At 50.6% G+C, this 24,541-nt stretch overlaps 1 pseudogene; it reads right to left on the bottom strand.

Moving 5' to 3' along the window:
- Nucleotides 1-823: 823 nt before the first annotated feature.
- Nucleotides 824-1,970, bottom strand: LOC118520705 (histo-blood group ABO system transferase 2 pseudogene; annotated as a pseudogene).
- Between the last annotated feature and the right edge of the window lie 22,571 nt (nt 1,971-24,541).

Below are 24,541 nucleotides of genomic sequence, written 5' to 3'. Positions count from 1 at the left end.
GAACCCTCTTACACTGTTGGTGGGAATGCAAGCTGGTACAGCCACTCTGAAAAACAGTATGGAGGTTCTTCAAGACGTTACAAATAGAACTACCCTACCACCCAGCAATTGCACTACTGGGTATTTACCCCAAAGATACAGATATAGTGAAAAGAAGGGGCACCTGCCCCCCAATGTTCATAGCAGCAATGTCCACAATAGCCAAACTGTGGAAGGAGCCGAGATGCCCTTCAACAGACGAATGGATAAAGAGGATGTGGTATATATGTACAATGGAATATTACTCAGCTGTCAGAAAGGATGAATACCTACCATTTACATTGACATAGATGGAACTGGAGGGGATTATGCTAAGTGACATAAATAAATCAGAGAAAGACAATTATCATATAGTTTCACTCATATGTGGAATGTCAGGAATAGCACAGAGGACTACAGGGGAAGGGAGGGAAAACTGAACAGGAAGAAATCAGAGAGGGAGACAAACCATGAGAGACTCTGGACTCTGGTAAACAAACCGAGGGTTACAGAAGGGAGGAGGGTGGGGGGATGGGGTAACTGGGTGATGGGTATTAAGGAGGGCACATGTTGTGATGAGCACTGGGTGTTATAGGCAACTAATGAATCACTGAACACTACATCAAAATCTACTGATGTACTATATGTTGGCTAATGAATTTAAATTTAAAAAATTAAATAAAATTAATAAATAAAAAATAAATCCACGGCGGGAAATGGAAATAACCCAGAGGGCTCCATGCTCCTGGAGGCTGAGCTAGCGGTCACGGCCAAGGCCTCTGGCGGTGAGGGCACTGGGGTTCTGAGAGGTGGCTCGGTGCAACCCTCACCCTGAAGTCCCATGGCCATCGCAAGGTGCAAGGACTGGGAGGGAAGACCCAGCCAGGACCCGTTCTGGCTCCATGGCTGCTACAGGGCTGCTCCCAGCCCCACCAGGCGGTGTCTGTTTAGAACCAGGGAGAAAACCTTTTCCCTCAATTGTTCTTTTTAAAAATGGTTGCTCAGCATTGACACAGAAAAACATCTGACATAAAACTGGAGCTGTTCACAGCTGCAAATGACCCAGAAGTGATGAAAATGTAGTGAACACAAAGAGAGGACGTTGTATCCCCAGGCAGGCCTCCTGTGAGCAGGTGTGGCTGGGGCACTGGACGTGCCCGTGCAGACAGTGCTGGGCTCCACAGTCTCCCTTGAGGGGACAGAAGTAGGAACCTGCTCTGATGGCTCCACTGAAGTCAGCACCCCCTGATGGAGACGGGGACAGCCCCTCATGAGTTCCGGGTGTCCTGGTGATTCTTGGGCATGGCCCAAATCTCAGCTTCTTCATGACCCAGGGCCAGCCCAGCAGCTGCGGGTCCCGCAGGTCCTCCAGGGAAAGCACCTTGGTGGGCTTGTGGTCCAGCAGGTACCTGTTCAGGTGGCTCTTATCGTACCACATGGCCTTGATCCCATTGGTCCAGCTGACCACCATCACCTGGTGACAGACTGAGGTCAGTCGGTGAACCTCCGCCACAACCCCCCAAAAAAGGCCCCCATGTAGTAAAAGTCGCCCTGGTCCTTGGGGATATGGGCCTGGAACTGGGGCCAGCGCTCATAGCTTAAGTCCTCACAGGCCACCCGGTAGAAACCGGGGTGCAGGGTGCCAAAGAGGGGGGACAGGATCTCCATGCCCACGTGGTCACAGAACTTCATGTCCACAACCCCGCACACCATGTCATCCACCTCATGGAGGAAGCGCTCCTCACAGAAGCGGCTCATCATCGCCATGTGCTGCATGGACACATCCTGCCAGCGTGGGGCACCGCGGACCTCAAGAACCACCACCCTTCAGTGCTCCTGGAGGGACACACGGGACACAGCAACCAGCTGGTTGGTGAAGACATAGTAGATGACCCTGTGTCCACCATGAAGTGATTCTGCAGGAACAGCTCCAGGAAGACCCCGTATCCACAGGGGCAGGGGACAGGGCAGGAAGAGGGTCACTGCCAGAGGCTGGTGGCAGAACCCCAGAGCTGGGGGTCATGGACGTGTGCACCTTCTTCATGGGGACAGGCCCTGTGCTGCTTTAAGCAACAGCCACCCTGGCCTGTCCTGAGCAAGTCCACCGGCAGGGCCTCCCTACCTTCTGCTCCCAGAGATGGGGGCCATCAGCACCCCATCTTACACAGCGGAGCCTAAGGCTTACGAGGCTGGAAACCCATGCAGTCCCACTGTCAGCATGCTGGAGCCAGGAACACTCCCCTGTCCTGAGCTCCCGGGCAAACTCTGCAGATGCCCTCCCCTGGCTGAACCCCTGCAGGTTCTGTCCCCACCTGCCATGAGTTGAGGACCTTTGGGCACAGCCCCTGTTTCTATGCCCTACAGACTGGGTAGAATCAGCAGGGCCGGCCACCTGCCCCACTTTACCTTGGGTGGGCTGTCGCTGGTCCCCAACAGAGCTGTCTCCACCCCCTATAGGGTCCTCCCTTGAAGGCTACTGGGCCTCTGGATGACAAGGTCCATCAGTAAACCACTGGTATTCCTAGGAGGGGTCACCCTCGAACTCCCCAGATCAGGAATCAGGTTCAGCCCGTGGACAGGGAAGGGGAAAGATGACCCCTGGAAGAAAAGGGGGCTTCCTTAGACCCCAGCCTTGAATCCAAGGGTGTAGCTTCTGGTTCCAGGTCTACATCTCCCCGGCCCCAAGAAGTTGGAAGTCTTCTCCAACCACCTCACGTGGCTGGTCCCCCTTTGAGGGGACTACCTGCCCCTCACTGTGGGGACAGCAGCTCCCCCATTGTCAGCAAGGGTTGTGAGCCCCTCTGAGACTGATTTTTTTAAAGACTTTATTTGACAGAGAAAGAGACAGCTAGAGAGGGAACACAAGGAGGGGGAGTGGGAGAGGGAGAAGCAGGCTCCCTGCTGAGCAGGGAGCCTGACATGGGACTTGATCCCAGGCCCCTGGGATCACGACCTGAGCCGAAGGCAGACGCTTAATGACTGAGCCACCCAGGCACCCTGAGACTGATTTTTTTACACAGGCACTAAGACTACTTCCCTGTGCCTGCCCCCATACCTTGCAGGTTAGTAAATCGCTCACACAGGGAAGGCGGGTACTACATTTAAATAGGGGACGAGCACACTCACCCAGCAGACATGAGTCAGGTCACCAGGGGGCAAGTAGAGGCCCAGCCAATGGGAGAACAAGCCAGACATGATGCAAGGGGAGAGAAGAGTGCTCCTGGCAGAGGGCACAGAGAATGTAAAGGATTGGAGTCAGGCCCAAGGCACATGTGGGACAACCACACAGCTGGGTGGCCCACAGAGGGGGGCTGCGGTGGGAGAGGTGAGGCTGGAGAGGACAGACAGGTGGGGAGCAGATCGCAGAGAGGCTCAAAGGTTATGTTCTGAAACGATCAATCTGGTTACCGGAGGAGAATGGTCCCTATACAGCAGAGGACAGGGAGACCCTAACCCTAACCCCTAACCCTTAACCCTAACCCCTAACCCTAACCCTAATCAAACATCATGCTCAATTTTGAGGACTAACAGCTCTACTCTGAACTCACAAACAAGTCCATCATTCTGGCTTTCACTCATTGCTCAGTATTGTACTGAAAGTTCTACCCAAAACAATAAGGCAAGAAATAAGGCATCCATATGTGAAAGGAAACAGTAGAACTAGATCTATTTGGAGACCAGAGATGACATCATCTTATATAGAGAGCTTCTTAAAAGAATCAACAAAAAATCATTACAGCCAGTTACCTAATTCAGCAAAGTTACAGAGCAAAATATCAATACACAAAAATCTCTCTTATTTGTATACACTAGCAATGAATCATCCAAAAAGGAATTCAAGAAAACAATTCCATTTTAGGGAACATCAACATTGACCAAATACTTACGGATAGATATAATCAAGGTGCAAGTCTTGTCCACCAAAAGTTACAAAACATTGCTGAAAGAAAGGGAAACTTAAATAACTCTGAGGACACCCCATCGTGATGAAAAGACATACTATTGATAAGATGGCAATAGTACACAATGCAATGTGGAAATTCAATGTGTTCCCAAGGAAATTCACAAAGGCCTTTGAGAAGAATTGCACAAGCTAATCCTAACAGTCATATGGAATTTCAAAGGACCACAAGATAGCCAGAACAATCTTGAAAAAGAAATTCAAAGGTGAAAGGTCATACTTCCAAAGTTCAAATCTTAATACAAAGCAACAATAAGTCAAACATTGTGCTGTTGTCGTAAAGGTATGCATACACCCTGAAACAAAGAATACATTGTATGTTAATTAATTGAGTTTAAATTAAAAATTTTTTTAAATAAATAAAATAATTTTTTTAAAACAAGGTATACATACAGATCAGTGGGATTGAACTGAGAGCCGAAATAAACCCCTTCATCTATGGTCCACTGAATTTTGACAAGGGTCGACAACACTACATTGGGAGACAATTGGTTATCCATGTGCAGAGGAATGAAACTGGACCCTTACCTCATACCACATAGAAACATTAGCTCAAAATCAGTAAAGGCTTAAATGGAAGAGGTAAAATTATAAAGTCTACGAGAAATAAGTGGGGCTAAATCTTCATAACCTTGGATTTAGCAATGTTTTTAGATCTGACACCAAAGCATAAGAAAAGAAAGAAAGAATAGATAAAATCATATCCTCAAAATTAAAAATATTTTCAGGGCGTCCAGGTGGCGCAGTAAGTTAAGCATCTGACTCTTAATTTTGGTTCAGATCATGATCTCAGGGTCATGAGATCAAGCCCCATGTCAGGCTCCACGCTGAGTGTAGGGCCTGCTTGAGAGTCTCTCTCCCTCTCCCTCTGCCCCCGACCGCTCGCACACTCTCTCCCTCGCTATTAAAACAAATGTTAAAAAAAATTTAAAATCTTGGTACATCAGAAGTTACTAACCTGAATGTGAAAAGACAGCCCCCGGAAGGAAGGAAATATCTGTACATTATGTATCTAGTAAGAGTCTGTTGTCCAGAATATATAAAGAGCTTTTACAACTCCTCAACAAAAAGACAACCCAATTTTTAAAACGGACAAAGGATTTGGATAGACCCTTCTCCAGAGAAATCATAGGGAGTTGGGTGTTTAATGCATACAGAGTCTTCCTCAGGGAGAATGAAAAAGTTCTGGAGAATGATGTAAACCGTGGGAACTCAGCTAAGGCCAGAGAACTGTGTACCTAAAATGTTTTAGGTGGTAAATGTTATTTATGTTTAGTCACAGTGAAAAAATGAATGAGGGACTGATGCATGTCACAATATGGATGGACACTGAAAACAGCCCAAGTGACAGAAGCCAGACAGAAAATACCACTCAGATTAGAGCCATCCGTACTCCTTCAATCCATCAGGGTTGTGCAAATAGCAGACAGGCTCGGGAGCAGCTCCAGAAAAAGAAAACTGAATCCGAATGGAGAAAGACATTTCAGACTGTGGGGCAGGTGGCGACAGTTGAAGTGGGTCTGTGGTCTGGGTTATAATGTGGAAACCGAGATGATTTCCTCATTTAGGGTTATGTGGTGCTTCTGCAGGAGAGTGTCCCTGTTTGGGGTAAAACGCACTGAATCACCCCGTTTGAAGTGGTAAATGTGGTAAGGAGATCACAGCTGGGGGGTCTGAGTGTGCAGATAAAGTGTATTTGTGCTGCTGTGACAGGTTTACCACACTTTGAAATCTCTACAGAGTCAATTACTCTTCCAAACAACCATGTCAGCACCAGGTCACAGAAGCAGAGACAACATCAAACTCCAGGATGGAGGCCAAGCCCTCCGAGATCCAGGTCACCCACCATGGAGAGGCCACTCGCCCTTGTAGGAGGCCACATGGTAGCAAGAGACTCGTGGGAGGATTAGGTCGGTGGTCCCTGTGTCTTGGGTGCAGTAGAAGCAGTAGGATCTGGAATTCCAATTTTCCACAGTGCTCCACCAAAAACTGGTTAGAACTGTGAAAATGCATGAAGGCAATCCTCAGGAAAGTTGACTGGGGAGCCAGAAGAGGAGGCTGGAGGGGAGAGCCTGCCACTCAGGGTCGGTTAGGGAACAACTGTCAGTTACAGACCCAACGTTAGAACCCTCCACAGGAGAGACTCATCAGTCACAGGCCCCAGAGGGGAAGATGTAGGTTTCACCTCCTCCAAGAAATCCACCCTCCCTGCAGCTCAGCAGGTGAGAACCCTCCATCACCTGAAGCCCTGCTTTTCTCCAGTGGACTTTCCTTCAAAACAACCCTCCCAACTTCCCCCACCTTCCCAAGAAATAATGTTTCTCTCCTTTCTTTCTTGCCCTTGCCTGTGATGTGGCCGTAGCTGGCTTGTCCCGGATTTCAAGTCTCTGCTATTCCCAAATTAACCCATTTTGCTGGTAAAATAACTGGCAGTTTTAGTTTAACAGAATAAATTCAATAAATTTGCAAGAAACAAAACCAACATACAAAAATCAATTGCATTTCTATGTGCTCATAACAAACTCAGAAAAAGAAGTACAGAGAACAATGTCATTTACACCTGCATCAGAAAGAACACTACACCCTGGAATACATTTAACCAAGGAGGTGAGGGACCTGTTCTCTGACCCCCTGACGACAGGCATCGAGGGAGACACACGGAGACGGGAAGACACCCTGTGCTCACGGAAGAGCGGACACTGTGACAATATGTACTGTCCCCCACCTTCTCCATGAAATACTGACCAGGTGACGGACCTGTCCTCTGACACACACACACACACACACGTGAGACACTGACGACAGGCATCGAGGGAGACACACGGAGACGGGAAGACACTCTGAGCTCACGGAAGAGCGGACACTGAAAATACCTACTCTGCCCAAAGCCGTCTACACAGTCCGCGCCGTCGCTACCCAACTTCCAGCGGGGTCTTCACAGACACCGAACCAACAACCCCGAAGCGGGTGTGGACGCGGGGAGGACCCGGCAGGGCCGAGGCCGGGGGAGCACGATCACAGCGGGGGGAGGCCGCCCCCTGACCGCAGACGGCCGGAGGAGCCCCAGGAACCGAATCCGGGCGCATAAACACGGACGCGTGGGCCGCCGGAGCAGCTCCGAGTCCCGAGAGCGGAGGCCCGACAGCCCCGCGCACAGCGCCGCACACAGAGCCACGGAAACCCCCGGGCCGCGCACCCGCCCTTCCTCCGCGGGGTCCTGTGGGCGCGGAGCCCCTCAGCAGTCCCCGCTCAGACGGCGTCTCCTCACCTTCTCCTCCCACCGCGGGTCCTGAGGAGGCCCCGCTCCTGTCAGCGTGGACGCCGCCCCACGTCCTCCACAGCGGGTCCTGAGGAGGCCGGGCTCCTGCCCTTGTGGACGCCGCCCCACGTCCTCTAGAAGCCTCCGCAGCGGGTCCTGTGCGTATGGACGCGGACCCATGTCCTCCCGAAGCTACCACAGCGGGTCCTGAGGAGGCCGGGCTCCTGTCAGCGTGGACACCGCCCCGTGTCCTCTAGAAGCTTCCACAGCGAGTCCTGAGGAGGCCGGGCTCCTGTCCTCGTGGACGCCGCCCCGTGTCCTCCAGAAGCCCCCGCAGCGGGTCCTGAGGAGGCCGGGCTCCTGTCCTTGTGGACGCTGCCCCGTGTCCTCCAGAAGCCCCCGCAGCGGGTCCTGAGGAGGCCGGGCTCCTGTCAGCGCGGACGCGGCCCCACGTCCTCTAGAAGCCTCCACAGCGGGTCCTGAGGAGGCCGGGCTCCTGTCCTTGTGGACGCCGCCCCGTGTCCTCCAGAAGCCCCCGCAGCGGGTCCTGAGGAGGCCGGGCTCCTGTCAGCGTGGACACCACCCCGTGTCCTCTAGAAGCTTCCACAGCGAGTCCTGAGGAGGCCCCGCTCCTGTCCTTGTGGACGCTGCCCCGTGTCCTCCAGAAGCCCCCGCAGCGGGTCCTGAGGAGGCCGGGCTCCTGTCAGCGCGGACGCGGCCCCACGGCCCCCAGGAGCCTCCACATCAGGCTCTGAGGTCCGGCTCCTGTCCCCGCGGCTGCGCAGGCCGGGCTCCGGGCGGGAGCTGGGGTCGTGCGCCCTCTGCAGGCGGGGGAGGCAGCGCAGGACAAGGTGAGCTCAGCGTTCAGTGGAAGCACCTGCTCGCTCCCTGGGTCCAGCTAAAGCCATTAAATTCTGAAAATTCAAGCTGAATGGAGCCCAATATCCCCCACACTTGTCCAAAAATAGCTAAGGAACAATTAATTGGAAACAATATGGAATGACAACAGTCCCTGACCCAAACAGTGCCACTGAACATGACCCTGGCCCTGACTGAACATGATTCTGACCCAAACTTGATCTCAAGCCTGGTCCTGACCCCAGCCCAAGACCCTAACCCTACCTCCAACCCGAACAATGTTCACAAAATCAAAAGGTAGAAACCATGCAAATGTCCATCAGTGGTGAATGCATAAACAAAGTGTGGTTAAGGGTTCGGGTCTGGGTTCAGGGTCAAGTTTGGGGCAGGGTTCTAGATCAGGGTTTGGGTTTAGGATCAGGGTGAGGGTGAGGGTTTTGGATGAGGGTGAAGGTACTGGTTAGAGTTAGAGTTTAGGGCTTTAGGCTTATGATTTAGGGTTTAAGACTTAGGGCTTAGGGGATAAAGTTCAAGGTCAAATTTGGGGTTTGGGTTCAGGACTCATGACTCAGAGTTCGGGTTCAGGGTTTGGGTTTGTGGTTCAGGGCTTGGATGTAGGGCTTGGTTCAGAGTTCAGGTATGGGGTTCAATTTCAGGTTTGGGATTCAGGGTTCCAGTTTGGTGTTTAGGGTCACGTTAGGTTTTAGGGTTAAAGTTAGGGGTTAGCGTTAGGTTTAGGGATTACACATGTTCTTCAGTTGTCATCATGGACACAAAATTTCTATCTGAAGTTTCTAAATCTGAAATCTATTTAGTCTGGGTATCAGGAGCTTGTTCAGAATTTAGGGTCACAGTAACTGCCTACCAACGGCATTCTGATCCTAGAGTCTCCCAGTCACCCAGAAGCTGTTTTTTTGTTTTTTTTTTTTCTTGGTTCAAACATGCCCTCTGCATAGAAGGGTGAGCTGGTGCCAAATTTGGGATGATTTCACAGTGGTAGAGGTGTGAAACCAAATATTGTGGAAATGTTCATAGAAAATGAAAAAGGAGACAAATAATTTGTCGACTCCTGATTCTTCCACAACAACAAAGACCAAGTTCCCAATAGCATCTGATAATGTTCCCCAGGAAGGACTATGGTACTCATTACCAGTACCAAAAGAGGGCCCCCTCCCCCGGTTTAAACTAAGAATCGCAGGAGGATACTTCCTATTTTGTTGTCAGAAATAAAATTTTATTATTTGGATGTTCCAGTGTACAATATGTGGAGGCATTGCCAACATTTTCCATTCTCAAATCCTCATCAACACACGGATACAATGCAGACAACATTGTAATGCGCTGCTCATTGGAATACCAAGTACAAGGAGGGCTATTAGAAGTAATAAAAATATATCTACCAATAAACTCAGAAAAAGCACTCTTTAGGGGCACTTAATGAGGATCCCTATCCTTAAGATCTAACATCTCATCCTATGGAATCCACCCATAAAAATCATCAATAACAATAGCCTGCCAACCCCGGTAACCACCCCACTATTTACCTATAGACTTGTAATACACACTCCAACCGCTAGAGGCACACTTCTCAGCAGCAGAACAGGACTTGCCCACGCCGACATAAAAATCCCACTCCTTGGAAATCCCAGCCATTAGGACAAAGTCACAGAAACCACACCCACAACTTAATAAAGGACAGACATCTCATTAGCCGGATGCTGCAGATCACCACCACTCTCACGAAGTAACTCCACAGTGGACTCCAGATCTGTCCTCTTCCCAGGATTACAAGGTGCGCCACATTCTTCCAATACGCCACCCTTAGAACAAAACCTTTAACCGTCCTCGTCAGTCCTGTGTGCAGACTCACAGTGAGCCCTGCGAAAGCCAGACACCTTCTTGAGAGCACTCAGCCTCTCGCGCCTATCCTAGCAGATAGAGGGTGCCGCTCTCCCCGACTTCTGTACCAACTGGAAAATACTTTGAACAAGTCTTGTCATACTCCATACAAAAGGCATATTCTTCATCTGCAAAATTATTGACGGTGAAACACCACGGATTCCTCGCACCTTCTTGAACCTAGGTAAATTGGAGATACAGGTTGGCCAGAGCTATTATCCCCAATCCCCATACGCCCCGCACACACACACCCTTACCTTGTGCATTCCAGACCAGTTTCCGTCAACTTTGCTCATTCTCAGCCATTGTGTCTGCAGAATAGTAGAGTAGAACTGAGGTGCCGGGACTGAGGTGCTAGGTACTAAGCCAGCACCTTGGACCCACTCACTACCAGAAATCAACACTCATTTTATCAACAGATGCATCACAGAAGACGTTGCCACCACAGCAATTAGGAAAGTCGTTACAACAGAGGAACTAACAACCTGTACCAGTCTCCACGGCCCCACTCCCTGGCTCCAGGGATTGGCTCATCCATGGGCGTGTGACCTGGTCCCAGCCAGTGAGGTGGCAGGAAACTCGGGTCTCGGCCTGCAGAGCAAAGCATGGGGTGGACCACCCAGGCCGGGGGCTTTTCCATCACGACTGCAGAAGTGGCCTAGGCGAGGCCAGTGCCAGCCCCACAGAGGGCCCAGGAAGCCAGGGGCTCGATAACATTGCTGGGGGCTGAATCGAACTCGTCCTGAAGCCCACACATGCTAGGTCCTCCACTGACTCACAAGAACCATAAATGTGTTCACGGCCTTGGCCTGAACAAGATGACCGTCTGCGTGGTATATACCCCGCAAGATGTACCCTCCAGGCAATGGGGACATATTCAGCAAAACCATACCTACATGTACTTCAACCACAGACAAACATCTCATGGGAAGCTCGCTGCATTCAGATAAATGCGGGGGAGTTCCTAGGCCTTTATTGTTGGTCAGTCTCACTATCATCTTTCCTTTCAAGTTTAGGGGCTGGGGTCAGTCAGGATAGATCCCAGTGTACGCCCACGCTGCCATTTGAAAATAAGAGGCCTCTCCCCCACCGTCCATCAGGTTGCAAATCTGGGGTGTGGGAAACTACCACCCATGGGCCAAATGTGACCTCCCGCTGTATTCTGTAAATTAAGTGTGGCTGGAACATGAGCTATGGACGGTCTGTGGCTGCTTTCAAGCCACAATGCAAGAGTGGAGTCATCGTCAGAGAGACCACGTGGATTGCAACGCCTAACAGAAAATCTTTACAGAAGACTTTACAGAAAAGTCTGTGCCGATCCCTGTTCTAAAAGGTAATATTATCATGTCACTCCTTTGACTAGAACGTAGCACTTTCTCGGTAAGAACTAATTTCTTTACCCCCGTAGGCAAGGACTTCCATCGTTTTAGCCAGAACTCCATATCCATCTTCCTCTATTTATACCTTTAATGGCACATCTACATGTCTGCTGCCCAGTGTGAATTCACTGTAGTTTACATGGTACTGATGCTCAGAAACAGAGGTGTAAGTGTGAATGTGTGTGAGTGTGAGCGTGTGTTGACTCTTTGTTAGCCACCGTATGCGAGTAGAACACAATACAGTAGCGTGCTTTCTGTCTCACAGTGACGGCCACGTTATGTGGTTACCTAATGATATCAGAAGGAATCTACCTTCACAGAACAAACTTCATCTAGGAGGACTCTCAAAACCCTTGTCCTGGGCCCTATGCTCCACCGAGGCTGGGGGCACACAGAGGGACAGAGACTCACCCTGCCCATCAGGGTTTTGAAGGGTACCTGCTATCCCAGGACAAAAGATCCTGAAACCAATCACTCACCTGTCATCCAGCCAGGCAGCTGTGAGAGAGATCTACTCCTACAGGAAGGACAGACTGAGAGACAACACATGACAACATGGTGTGACAAGTGCCACTACAGAGGACGGGGAATGCTCCAGGAGGATGATCACAGCTGTGTCACTACAGAGGATGCTCAGGAGGACTGGGGGTGTGCAGGGTTGGCCAGAGCAGGGGCAGGGGACAGGGAATGTCCAGGAGGATGATCACAACTGTCACTACAGAGGATGCTCAGGAGGACGGGGGGTGTGCAGGGTTGGCCAGAGCAGGGGCAGGGGACAGGGAATGTCCAGGAGGATGATCACAGCTGTCACTACAGGGGACGCTCAGGAGGACTGGGGGTGTGCAGGGTTGGTCACAGCAGGGACAGGGGACAGGGAATGCTCCAGGAGGATGATCACAGCTGTCACTACAGAGGATGCTCAGGAGGACTGGGGGTGTGCAGGGTTGGCCAGAGCAGGGGCAGGGGACAGGGAATGCTCCAGGAGGATGATCACAGCTGTGTCACTACAGAGGACGCTCAGGAGGACTGGGGGTGTGCAGGGTTGGCCAGAGCAGGGGCAGGGGACAGGGAATGCTCCAGGAGGATGATCACAGCTGTCACTACAGGGGACCCTCAGGAGGACTGCGGGTGTGCAGGGTTGGTCAGAGCAGGGACAGGGGACAGGGAATGCTCCAGGAGGATGATCACCGCTGTCACTACAGGGGACCCTCAGGAGGACTGGGGGTGTGCAGGGTTGGTCAGAGCAGGGACAGGGGACAGGGAATGCTCCAGGAGGATGATCACAGCTGTGTCACTACAGAGGACGCTCAGGAGGACTGGGGGTGTGCAGGGTTGGTCAGAGCAGGGACAGGGGACAGGGAATGCTCCAGGAGGATGATCACAGCTGTCACTACAGGGGACGCTCAGGAGGACTGGGGGTGTGCAGGGTTGGTCAGAGCAGGGACAGGGGACAGGGAATGCTCCAGGAGGATGATCACAGCTGTCACTACAGAGGATGCTCAGGAGGACTGGGGGTGTGCAGCGTTGGCCAGAGCAGGGGCAGGGGGACAGGGAATGCTCCAGGAGGATGATCACAGCTGTGTCACTACAGGGGACGCTCAGGAGGACTGGGGGTGTGCAGGGTTGGCCAGAGCGGAGGCAGGGGGACCGGGAATGCTCCAGGAGGATCATCACAGCTGTCACTACAGGGGACGCTCAGGAGGACTGGGGTGTGCAGGGTTGGCCAGAGCGGGGGCAGGGGACTGGGAATGCTCCAGGAGGATGATCACAGCTGTGTCACTACAGAGGATGCTCAGGAGGACTGGGGTGTGCAGGGTTGGCCAGAGCGGGGGCAGGGGACAGGGAATGCTCCAGGAGGATGATCACAGCTGTCACTACAGGGGATGCTCAGGAGGACTGGGGGTGTGCAGGGTTGGCCAGAGCGGGGGCAGGGGGACAGGGAATGCTCCAGGAGGATGATCACAGCTGTCACTACAGGGGATGCTCAGGAGGACTGGGGTGTGCAGGGTTGGCCAGAGCAGGGGCAGGGGACAGGGAATGCTCCAGGAGGATGATCACAGCTGTCACTACAGAGGATGCTCAGGAGGACTGGGGGTGTGCAGGGTTGGCCAGAGCAGGGGCAGGGGACAGGGAATGCTCCAGGAGGATGATCACAGCTGTGTCACTACAGGGGACGCTCAGGAGGACTGGGGGTGTGCAGGGTTGGCCAGAGCGGGGGCAGGGGACAGGAATGCTCCAGGAGGATGATCACAGCTGTGTCACTACAGGGGATGCTCAGGAGGACTGGGGGTGTGCAGGGTTGGTCAGAGCAGGGACAGGGGACAGGGAATGCTCCAGGAGGATGATCACAGCTGTGTCACTACAGGGGACGCTCAGGAGGACTGGGGGTGTGCAGGGTTGGCCAGAGCGGGGGCAGGGGACAGGAATGCTCCAGGAGGATGATCACAGCTGTCACTACAGGGGACGCTCAGGAGGACTGGGGGTGTGCAGGGTTGGCCAGAGCAGGGGCAGGGGACAGGGAATGCTCCAGGAGGATGATCACAGCTGTGTCACTACAGGGGACGCTCAGGAGGACTGGGGGTGTGCAGGGTTGGCCAGAGCGGGGGCAGGGGACAGGGAATGCTCCAGGAGGATGATCACAGCTGTCACTACAGGGGACGCTCAGGAGGACTGGGGGTGTGCAGGGTTGGCCAGAGCGGGGGCAGGGGGACCAGGAATGCTCCAGGAGGATGATCACAGCTGTCACTACAGGGGATGCTCAGGAGGACTGGGGGTGTGCAGGGTTGGCCAGAGCAGGGGCAGGGGACAGGGAATGCTCCAGGAGGATGATCACAGCTGTCACTACAGGGGACGCTCAGGAGGACTGGGGGTGTGCAGGGTTGGCCAGAGCGGGGGCAGGGGGACCGGGAATGCTCCAGGAGGATGATCACAGCTGTCACTACAGGGGATGCTCAGGAGGACTGGGGGTGTGCAGGGTTGGCCAGAGCAGGGGCAGGGGGACAGGGAATGCTCCAGGAGGATGATCACAGCTGTGTCACTACAGAGGACGCTCAGGAGGACTGGGGTGTGCACGGTTGGCCAGAGCGGGGGCAGGGGACAGGGAATACTCCAGGAGGATGATCACAGCTGTGTCACTACAGGGGACACCCAGGAGGACTGGGGGTGTGCAGGGTTGGTCAGAGCAGGGACAGGGGACAGGGAATGCTCCAGGAGGATGATCACAGCTGTGTCACTACAGGGGATGCTCAGGAGGACTGGGGTGTGCAGGGTTGGCCAGAGCAGGGGCAGGGGGACAGGGAATGCTCCAGGAGGTTGATCACAGTTGTGTCCTTATGTGGCTACACTTGTCAGTGTGACCGGGCATTGGCCAGACAGGAAATGACAGGGCAGGGTTGGGGGGCTGTCGCTGAACTGTCTTCTGTAAGGCAAAAGATTAGTAATGAGATTTCTTTTAGTACAATTTCATTTTACATGTTTTTTGGGTCCCTAAAGCTGGATGAGTATGACATGAGGTATGTAGTTTGCCATTTCTTTCAAGTCTGAGGTATTGGGCACAGAGCACACTTGATATTTATTTTTGTTGCTTTCACAATATGATGACTTTTCCTGCTTTTATCTCTAACCCAAGGACAGGGAACAAAGGCAACACAGATCTGCACACTTGGAAATGTCAACAGAAACCTGCAAACCCAGGTTCTCACAGGAGCTTAAGTTTAAGGACCAGGGTGACAAAAAGGGGAGGCAGATAGCAAGTAACCAAAAGAAGATGTCATGTGTCTGTGAGCTGGCCACCTTCTCTACCTGTCGGAAGGAAGCCATGCCTGACAGGAGGGAGCCACACCTGGACCTGGTCTCTCTGGGCTGCCCTTGAGCAGAGCAGAGGATGTGCTGAGCTGGGTGTGGGTGTCGGGGGGAGAGATGGGCAGCTGGCCACAGATGTTACCTGCCAAGTACCTGTAGGACCAGCTCCCGGTCCTCAGCTAAGGTTAAACAATAAATACATTTCGTTACATATTTACTGTGACAGGAAAGGTGCTCAGTGCTTTGGGTGACTGTATTCTCTCCCGTTTTATTTTTTAAAAACACTTTATGGGGGCGCCTGGGTGGCTCAGTTGGTTAAGCGACTGCCTTCGGCTCAGGTCATGATCCTGGAGTCCCTGGATCGAGTCCCGCATCGGGCTCCCTGCTCGGCGAGGAGCCTGCTTCTCCCTCTAACCCTCCCCCCTCTCATGTACTCTCTCTCTCTCTCATTCTCGCTATCTCAAATAAATAAATAAATCTTTAAAAAAAAAAAAACAAAAAACAAAAAACAAAAAACACTTTATGGAGTTATGACTGACATACAAAAAGCTGTACATAATTAATGTATGCAACTTGACCCTGAACCTAACCCTAATACATAGTTAAGATATACTCGATTTAGAATATGGCTTATAAATTATATGGTGGTTTTTAGGAGCTAGGGGATCCAGAGACAAACCTATTCTATCTTATTCTCCCTTGAATTTGATAGGTTGTAACACATTCTGCCACGTGCTATCTAGGGAGCGGCCACACGGGGGCAACAGTGAGTAAACATTAGGGCAAACCCGGCCACAAAGCCAATTCTTCCTTCATCCTGTAAAACCCTGCTCATTCAATGTTTACAGATCATTCTATAGATTATTGAAAGTGTGACTTTGTTGATTTAAAAAAAAAAACAAACTAATTCTTTGAAGCTGTTAAAAACATAAAAAACTCGGAGTTGACGAGCTGATGAAGACCCAGGGGCCAGGGAAAACAGTTACTATTGAATATGTTCAGATCTAATTAGGAAACAAGTATGATTTATATTCCACTTATTTTCACAAAGAATTTGTGTCAACTAATAGTATTGAACCCACACAAAATAGTGCAGTTCAGAGGAAAACAAAATAAGAATCAACAGCCTCAAGAGGCAGAGAAAGAGCCACACCAGGAGCAAAGAAGACATACTACAGAGCCTATGCTCAGGCTGACAACTCTGTATTAGAAGGGTGTGTTAACCACTTACTTATAGTTTGGAGGCTAAAGGAAAAGAGCATGAAAAATAACCAAAGTCACTATCACTTCTCAGTGAATTCGCAGCATAAAAAGATACATTTTAACATCAAAACTAAAGGGGAAGAGTAAAAGTGTGGAAACTTTACAGGGAATGAAAATAAGGTGCTATCAGCATAAGAAGGACTATCTTGTATAACAGATGTTGTTTGTAATCCACATGGTAACAGCAAAGCAAAACTCTAGAGTCACAAAACAAGAAAAGGGGGAGACCAAACGCACTGTGAAAAACCAGCACTTCACAAAGGTAGACAGAAACAGAGGGGGGGAGGATAATAAAGGAGCTACGAAACAATCAGAAGGCAAGACATAAGGTGGCACTATTGAGTTCTTCCATATCAATAATCACTCTAAATATTAAAAATTGAATTCACCAATCAATAGCTAGAGCATGAGAGGGGGGAGGGTCAGAGGGAGAAGCAGACTCCCTGCCGAGCAGGAAGCCTGATGCGGGACTTGATCCCAGGACTCCAGGATCATGACCTGAGCTGAAGGCAGTCGATTAACCAACTGAGCCACCCAGGCGCCCCTAATATTGTTTCGTCTTATGGTATCACTTATCTCTCAAATTCTGCCCTTGTGATCCAGTAGTTGTTTATCTCTCTTTTTCTCAGCTTCTTTATTTTCCATCATTTGGTCTTCTAGATCACGAAGTCTCTCTTCTGCCTCATTTATCCTAGCAGTTAGAGCCTCCATTTTTTATTGCACCTCATTAATAGCCTTTTTGATTTCGACTTGGTTAGATTTTAGTTCTTTTATTTCTCCAGAATGGGTTCCTCTAATATCTTCCATGCTTTTTTCAAGCCCAGCTAGTATCTTTATAATTGTCATTCTGAACTCTAGTCCCGATATCTTACTAATGTCCACATTGATTAGGTCCCTGGCAGTTGGTACTGCCCCTTGTTCTTTTTGTTGAGGTGATTTTTTCCATCTTGTCATTTTGTCCAGAGGAGAATAGATGAATGAGAGAACAAAATGCTAACAGGGTAACAACAACCCCAGAAAAATATACACTAAACGAATCAGAGGAGACCTTCCAGAAAGTGGTCGCTTTTCTGTTCAAAGAGTTGCTGGTATTCTTTTCTTCCACCTCCTGTTGAGTTCATAGGTGTTCAGAATGGTTTGATCCCTATCTAGCTGAGTTCCTGGGACCAGATGAAATCTAGGTCTCCTACTCCTCCGCCATCTTGCTCCTCCTCCAAGAAAAGTGTACTCTTAATCCCCTTCATCTGTTTCACTCATCCCTCCATCTACCTCCACTCTGGTAACCATTAGTTTGTTCTCTATTGTTAAGAATCTGTATTTTGGTTTGTCTCTTTTTTCTCCTTTATTTATGTATGTTTGTTTCTTAAATTCTACATAAGAGTGACATCGTATGGTATTGTCTTTCTCTGACTGATTTCACTTAGGATAATACTCTCTAGCTCCATCTGTGTGGCTGCAAATGGCAAGATTTCATTCTTTTTATGGCTGAGTAATATTCCACTGTGTGTGTGTGTGTGTGTGTGTGTGTGTGTGTACACATCTATCATCTCATTTATCAATTTATCAACAGACACTTGGGTTGCTTCCATATTGTGATATTGTAAGTAATGTTGCAAGAAACATAGGGGTGCATGTATCCTTTTGAGTTATTGTTTTCATATTCTTTGGGTAAACACCCAGGAGTGTGATTGCTGGATCATAGGGTAGGTCTATTTTTAATGTCTTGAGGAATCTCCATACTGTTTTCCAGAGTGGCTCCACCAACTTACATTCCCACCAACAGTGGGAGAGGGTTTCCCTTTCTCCACATCCTCCCAACACCTGCTGTTTCTTGTGCTGTTGATGTTAGCCATTCTGACAGTATGAGGTAATATCTCATTGTACTTTTGATTTGCATTTTCCTGATGATGGGTGATGGTGAGCATCTTTTCATGTGACTGTTGGCCATCTGTATTTCTTCTTTGGAGAAATGTCTGTTCATGTCTTCTGCCTATTTTTTAACTGGATTATTTGGTTTGGGGGTGTTGAGTTGTATCAGTTCTCTATATTTTGGACACTATCCCTTTATTGCATATGATATTTGCAAATATCTTCTCCCTTTCAGTAGTTGTCTTATTATTATTACTTTTTCATTGTTCTTCTGCCATGCAGAAACTTTTTTTTTTTTTATGTAGTCCCAATAGTTTATTTTTGCTTTTGCTACCTTTGCCTCAGGAGACACTCTAGAAAAATGTTGCTATGGTCCATGTCAAGAAGTTACAGTCTATGCCCTCTTGTGGGATTTTTTATGGTTTCAGGTCTCACACTGAGGTCTTGAAACTGTTTTGAGTTTATTTGTCTGTATAGTGTAAGAAACGGTCTAATTTCATTCTTTTGTGCATAGCTGTCCAGTTTTCCCAGCACCATTAGTTGTAGAGACTGTCCTTTTCCCTTTCAATGTTCTTGCCTACTTTGTGGAAGATTAATTGACCACATAATTGTGGGTTGACGTCTAAGCTTTCTGTCCGGTTCCCTTGGTTGCTGTGTCTATTTTTGTGCCAGGACCATACTGTTAGGATGACTACAGCTTTGTAGTATAACTTGAAATCTGGAATTGTGACTCTTCTGGCTTTGTTTTTCTTTTTCTGGATTGCCTTGGCTTTCCAATATCTTTTCTGGTTCCATACAGATTTTTAGATTGTTTGTTTGAGTTCTTTTTGTGTAATTTAAATTCAGTTAGCCAACTTATAGTACATCATTAGTTTCAGATGTAGTGTTCAATAATATATCAGTTGTGTATAATACCCAGTGCTCCTTCCATCACGTGCCCTCCTTAATGGCTATCACCCAGTTAGCCCATCCCCCCACCCACCTCCCTTCCCGCAACCCTCAGTTTGTTTCTATAGTTGAGAGTCTCTCATGGTTTTTCTCCCTCTCTGATGACATCCCATTCAGGCTTCCCTCCCTTTCCCTATGGTCCTCTGTGCTGTTTCTTATATTTCACATATGAGTGAAATTATATGACAATTGTCTTTCTCTGATAGACTTATTTCGCTCAGGATAATACGCTCCAGTTCCATCCAGGTTGATGTGATGGTTAAGTATTCATCCTTTCTGATGGCTGAATAATATTCCAGTGTATATGTACACCACATCTTCTTATCCATTCATCTGTCCGTGGACATCTGGGCTCTTTCCATAGTTTGACTATAGTGGATATTGCTGCTATGAACACTGGGGGGCAGATGCCACTACTTTTCACTAAGTCTGTATTTTTGGGGTAAATAACCAGTAGTGCAAATATTGGGTCAGAGTTTAGCTCTGTTTTTAACTTCTTGAAGAAACTCAATACCATTTTACAGACTAGCCGTACAAGTTGCATTCCCACCAGCAGTGTAAGATGGTTCCCCTTTCTGTGCATCCTTGCCAATATTTGTTGTTTGCTGACTTGTTAATTTTAGCCACTTTAACTGGTTTAAGTTGGTATCTCATTGTGGTTTTGATTTGTATTTCCCTGATGGCTAGTGATGTTGAGCACTTTTTCATGTGTCTGTTGGTCACTTGTAAGTCATCTTTGTAGAAAGTGTGTTCATGTTTACACACATGTCTTGAGTTAAGGTTACGGAGTGGGCCAGGAGCATGGAAGATGTGATCTGCTGAGGTGTAGAGACCTTCACAAAGGTCTGATATGAGGGCTAGAGTTAGGGAGAATATCCGACACAGGGTTTGTATTCAGTATGGTATTAAAGTATATGTAAGCAGTGATTGACTCAAGATTTCATTCAGATTTCTCTTGCTCTAAATAATTTCTGGAGTTCCAAAATGCATGATTTCATACATTGTTGAAATATGAGTCCCACGGTATTCCTCAGGTATCCCCATCTCTGGGGCTTTGGAGTCAGGGCTCTGGGGCTGGTCCTTTAAGAACCCAACATAGGGTTAGGACAAGGGCCCAAGAGGATGACAGGTCTGAACTGCCGATTTGTGGTGAGCTTCTCAGAGGGCTGAGTTGAAGATGTGGGATAGGGTGAGTGTAAGGCTCAGGTTTGGCACCTAGGGGGCTGCCGAAAGTGAGGGTTCCGTGTAATGGGCTTAGAGGGGCCGTCATATTTTTCCTGCTCTGAATCCTTCCTGGAGTCCAAAATGACATGCGTTCCTTCTGTGTGGCAGGCTGAGTCCTCTGGAATTGCTCAGTAGTCCCCAATACCTGTGACTTTGAAGGCAGACCTCTGGAGAAAGAACCCTCAGAAGCCAACCTAAGGTTAGGTTTAGAGCTTAGGGGCATGGCAGGCCCTATCTGCTGTCATTGTGGTGAGCTTCAAGGGTGGCTGAGTTGAGGGCTTGGGTCGGGGTGAGTGCCAACCTCACTGTTTGCAGCCTTGGTGCGGCTGAAAGTGGGGATCGCTGGGATAGGCATGCAGAGTTCTCCTGCCCTGACTGTTACCTGGAGTACCTGTTAACTGTTCATTCCAGGAACAGTTTCATTCTGGGTGGCAGGCTGAGTCTTCTGGTGATCCTCAGGTTACTCCAATCCCTGGGGCTTTGGAGCCAGGCCTCTGGGGAGCGACACCTCAAAATCCAGCCTAGCATTGTGGTTAGGGTCTAGGGGCATGGCAAGCCCAATCTGCCGGCACTGTGGTGAGTTTCAGGGGTTCTGAGTTTGAGGGCATGGGTAAGGGTAAATGTCGGGCTCAGGGTTTCTGGCTAGGGAGCTGCTGAAAGTGGGGTTTTGATGGGATGGACATGCAGAATTCCCCTGCTCTGAATCCTTTCCGTAGTTCAAAATGGTGAGGTTTCCTTCTGGGTGGCAGGCTGAGTCCTCTGGTATTGCTCAGGTGTCCCCAATCCCTGGGACATTGGAGCAAGGCCTCTGGGGATAGACCCCTCAGAGGCCAAACTAGGGTTAGGTTTAGGGCCTAGGAGCATGGCAGGCCCAATCTGTCGGAGCGCTGGGGAGGTTTCCGGGGGTCTGATTTGAGGGCGTGTGTCAGGGTCAGCGTCATGCTCAGGGTTTGCAGCTAGGGGCCCGCTGAAAGTGGGGGTTTTGCTGGGATGGGCATGCAGAATTCCCCTGCTCCGAATCCTTTCCATAGTTCCAAATGGCGTGGTTTCCTTCTGGGTGGCAGGCTGAGTCCTCTGGTATTGCTCAGGTGTCCCCAGGCCTTGGGGCTTTGGAGCCAGGCCTCTAGGGACAGACCCCTCACAAGTCACGTTAGGGTTAGGGCCTAGGGGAAATGCACGTCCGATCTGCCGGCGCTGTGGCGAGCTTTCCTGGGTCTAGGTTGAGGGTGTGTCAGGGTGAGTGTCAGGCTCAGGGTTTTTGGGTAGGGGGCCGCTGACAGTGGTGCTTCCCGGGTTTGGGCACGCAGAATTCCCATGCCCTGAATCCTTTCTGTAGATCCAATTGGCGCAGTTTTCTTCTGGGGGACAGTTTGAGTCCTCTGATACTGCTCGGGTTCTCCAATCCCTGGGGATTTCAAGCCAGGCCTCTGGAGACAGACCCCTCAGAAGCCAACCTCGGGTTAGGGTTAGGGCCTAGGGGCTTGGCAGGCCCAACCTGCTGGTGCTGTGGCGAGATGTCCGGGAGTCTGAGGTGAGGGCGTGCGTGGGTCAGGGTAAGCATCAGGCTCAGGGTTTGCAGCTAGGGGCCCGCTGAAAGGGGGGTTCGCTGGGATGGGCCTGCAGAGTTGCCCTGCTCTGAATGCTTTCTGGAGTTCCCAGTGGTGCGGTTTCCTTCTGGGTGACAGGCTGAGTCCTCTGGTATTGCTCAGGTATCCCCAGTCCCTGGGGTTTTTGAGCCAGGCCTCTGGGGATAGACACCTCAGGAGCCAAACTAGGGTTAGCGTTAGGGCCTAGGGGCATGGCAGGATTGATCTGCCAGCGCTGTGGCGAGCTGCCCGGGAGCCTGAGTTGAGGGCGTGGGTCGTGGTGAGTGTCAGGTGAGGATTTGCGGCCAGGGGGCAGCTGAAAGTGTGGGTTCGCTGGGCTGGGCATGCCAAGTTCTCCTACGCTGAATGCTTCCTGGAGTTCCAAATGCTGTGGTTTCCTTCTGGGTAGCAGGCTGAGACCTCTGGCATTGTGCATGTGTCCCCAATTCCTGGGGCTTTGGAGCCAGGCCTCTGAGAACAGACCCCTTAGGAGCCAACCTAGGGTTAGGGATAAGGCCTAGGGGCAGGTTAGGCCCAATCTGCCGGCCTGGGACAAGCTTCTGGGGGTCTGAGTTGAGGGCGTGGGTCAGGGTAAGCATCAGGCTTAGGGTTGGCAGGGTGGGGGGCAGCTGAAAGTGTGGGTTCACTGGATTGGGCATGCAGAGTTCTCTTGCTCTGGCATTGCACAGGTGGCCCAAATTCCTAGGGCTTTGGATCCAGGCCTCTGCAGATACAAGCATCCCAGGGGTCTGTCCTCAGAGGCCTGGTTGGAAAGCCCCAGGGATTGGAGGCACCTGAGCAATATCAGAGGACTCAGCCTGCCATCCAGAAGGAAAATGTGCCATTTGGAACTCCGGAAAGCATTCAGAGCAGGAGAACTCTGCAGGCCCCTACCAGCGAACCTCCAAATTCAGCGGCCCCCAAGATGCAAACCCTGAGCATGACACTCACCCTGACCCACACCCTCCATTCATAACTCTGGGAAGCTTGCTATATTGCCTGCAGATCTGGCGTGCCATGCTCCTAGGCCATAACCCTAAACCTAGGTTGGCTTTGAGGGGTCTGTCCCCAGAGGTGCAGGGCCAAAGCCCAGAGATTGGGGACATGTGAGCAATACAAGAGGACACTGTCTCCAACTGAGAAGAAATCTACTCCATTTGGATTCCTGGGAAGCAATCAGAGCAGGTGAACTCTGCATGCCCTTCCCAGGGAACCACCACATTCAGCCGCATTCTGGCCCCTGATCTGAGCCTGAAAGACACCCTGACCCATGCCCTCAACTCAGACCCCTGGGAAGCTTGCCACAGTGCAGGCAGATCAGGGTTGCCATGCCACTTGGCCCTAACCTTAAGCCTAGGTTGGCTTCTGGGCAGCCTGTCCCCAGAGGCCTCCATCCAATGCCCCAGGGATTGGGGACACCTGAGCAATACCAGAGGACTCAACCTGCCATCCAGAAGGAAAATGTGCCATTTGGAACTCCGGAGAGCATTCAGAGCAGGAGAACTCTGCAGGCCCCTACCAGCAAACCTCCAAATTCAGTGACCCCCAAGATGCAAACCCTGAGCATGACACTCACCCTGACCCACGCCCTCCATTCATAACTCCGGGAAGCTTGCCATATTACCAGCGGATCTGGTGTGCCATGCCCCTAGGCCATAACCCTAAACCTAGGTTGGCTCTTTGAGGGTTCTGTCCCCAGAGGCGCAGCACCAAAGCCCAGGAATTGGGGACACATGAGCAATACCAGAGTCCGCTGTCTCCCACCCAGAAGAAATTCTCTCCATTTGGATTCCTGGAGAGCAATCAGAGCAGGTGAATTCTGCATGCCCATTCCAGGAACCACCACATTCAGCCACATCCTGACCCCTAAAGCGAGCCTGAAAGACACCCTGACACACACCCTCAATTCAGACCCCTGAAAATTATGCCACAGTCCTGGTAGGTCAGGCCTGCCATGCCCCTAGGCCCTAAGCCTCACGATAGTTTGGCTTCTGAGGGGTCTGTCTCCAGAGGCCTGGCTCCAAAGCCCCAGGGATTAGGGACACCTGAGCAGTACCAAAGGATGCAGCCTGCCACCCAGAAGGAAAACCCGCCATTTGGAACTCCAGGAAGCACTGAGAGCTGGAGAACTCTGCATGCCCATCCCAGCAAATACCCCCATTCAGTGGCCCTCTGACCAAAAACCCTGAGTATGATACTCACCCTGACCCACGCCCTCAACTCAGACCCCCGGGAAGCTCGCCATGGCACCAGCAGATCGGGCCTGCCATGCTCCTAGGCCCCTAGGCCTCGCTGGCTTCTGAGGGCTTTGTCCCTGGAGGCCTGGCTCTAAAGCCCCAGGGTTTGGGGCACCTGAGCAATACCAGCTGAATCAGTGTGCCATCCAGACAGAAACCGTGCCATTTGGAACTCCAGAAAGCATTCAGAACAGGAGAACTCTGCATGCCCATCCCGGCGAACACTGCATTCAACGGGG

The sequence above is a fragment of the Halichoerus grypus genome, chromosome 11, assembly GCF_964656455.1.
Source record: "Halichoerus grypus chromosome 11, mHalGry1.hap1.1, whole genome shotgun sequence".
NCBI lineage: Eukaryota > Metazoa > Chordata > Mammalia > Carnivora > Phocidae > Halichoerus > Halichoerus grypus.
Note: the sequence above shows the minus strand (reverse complement) of the source record. Positions and strands in the feature narration are given on the sequence as shown.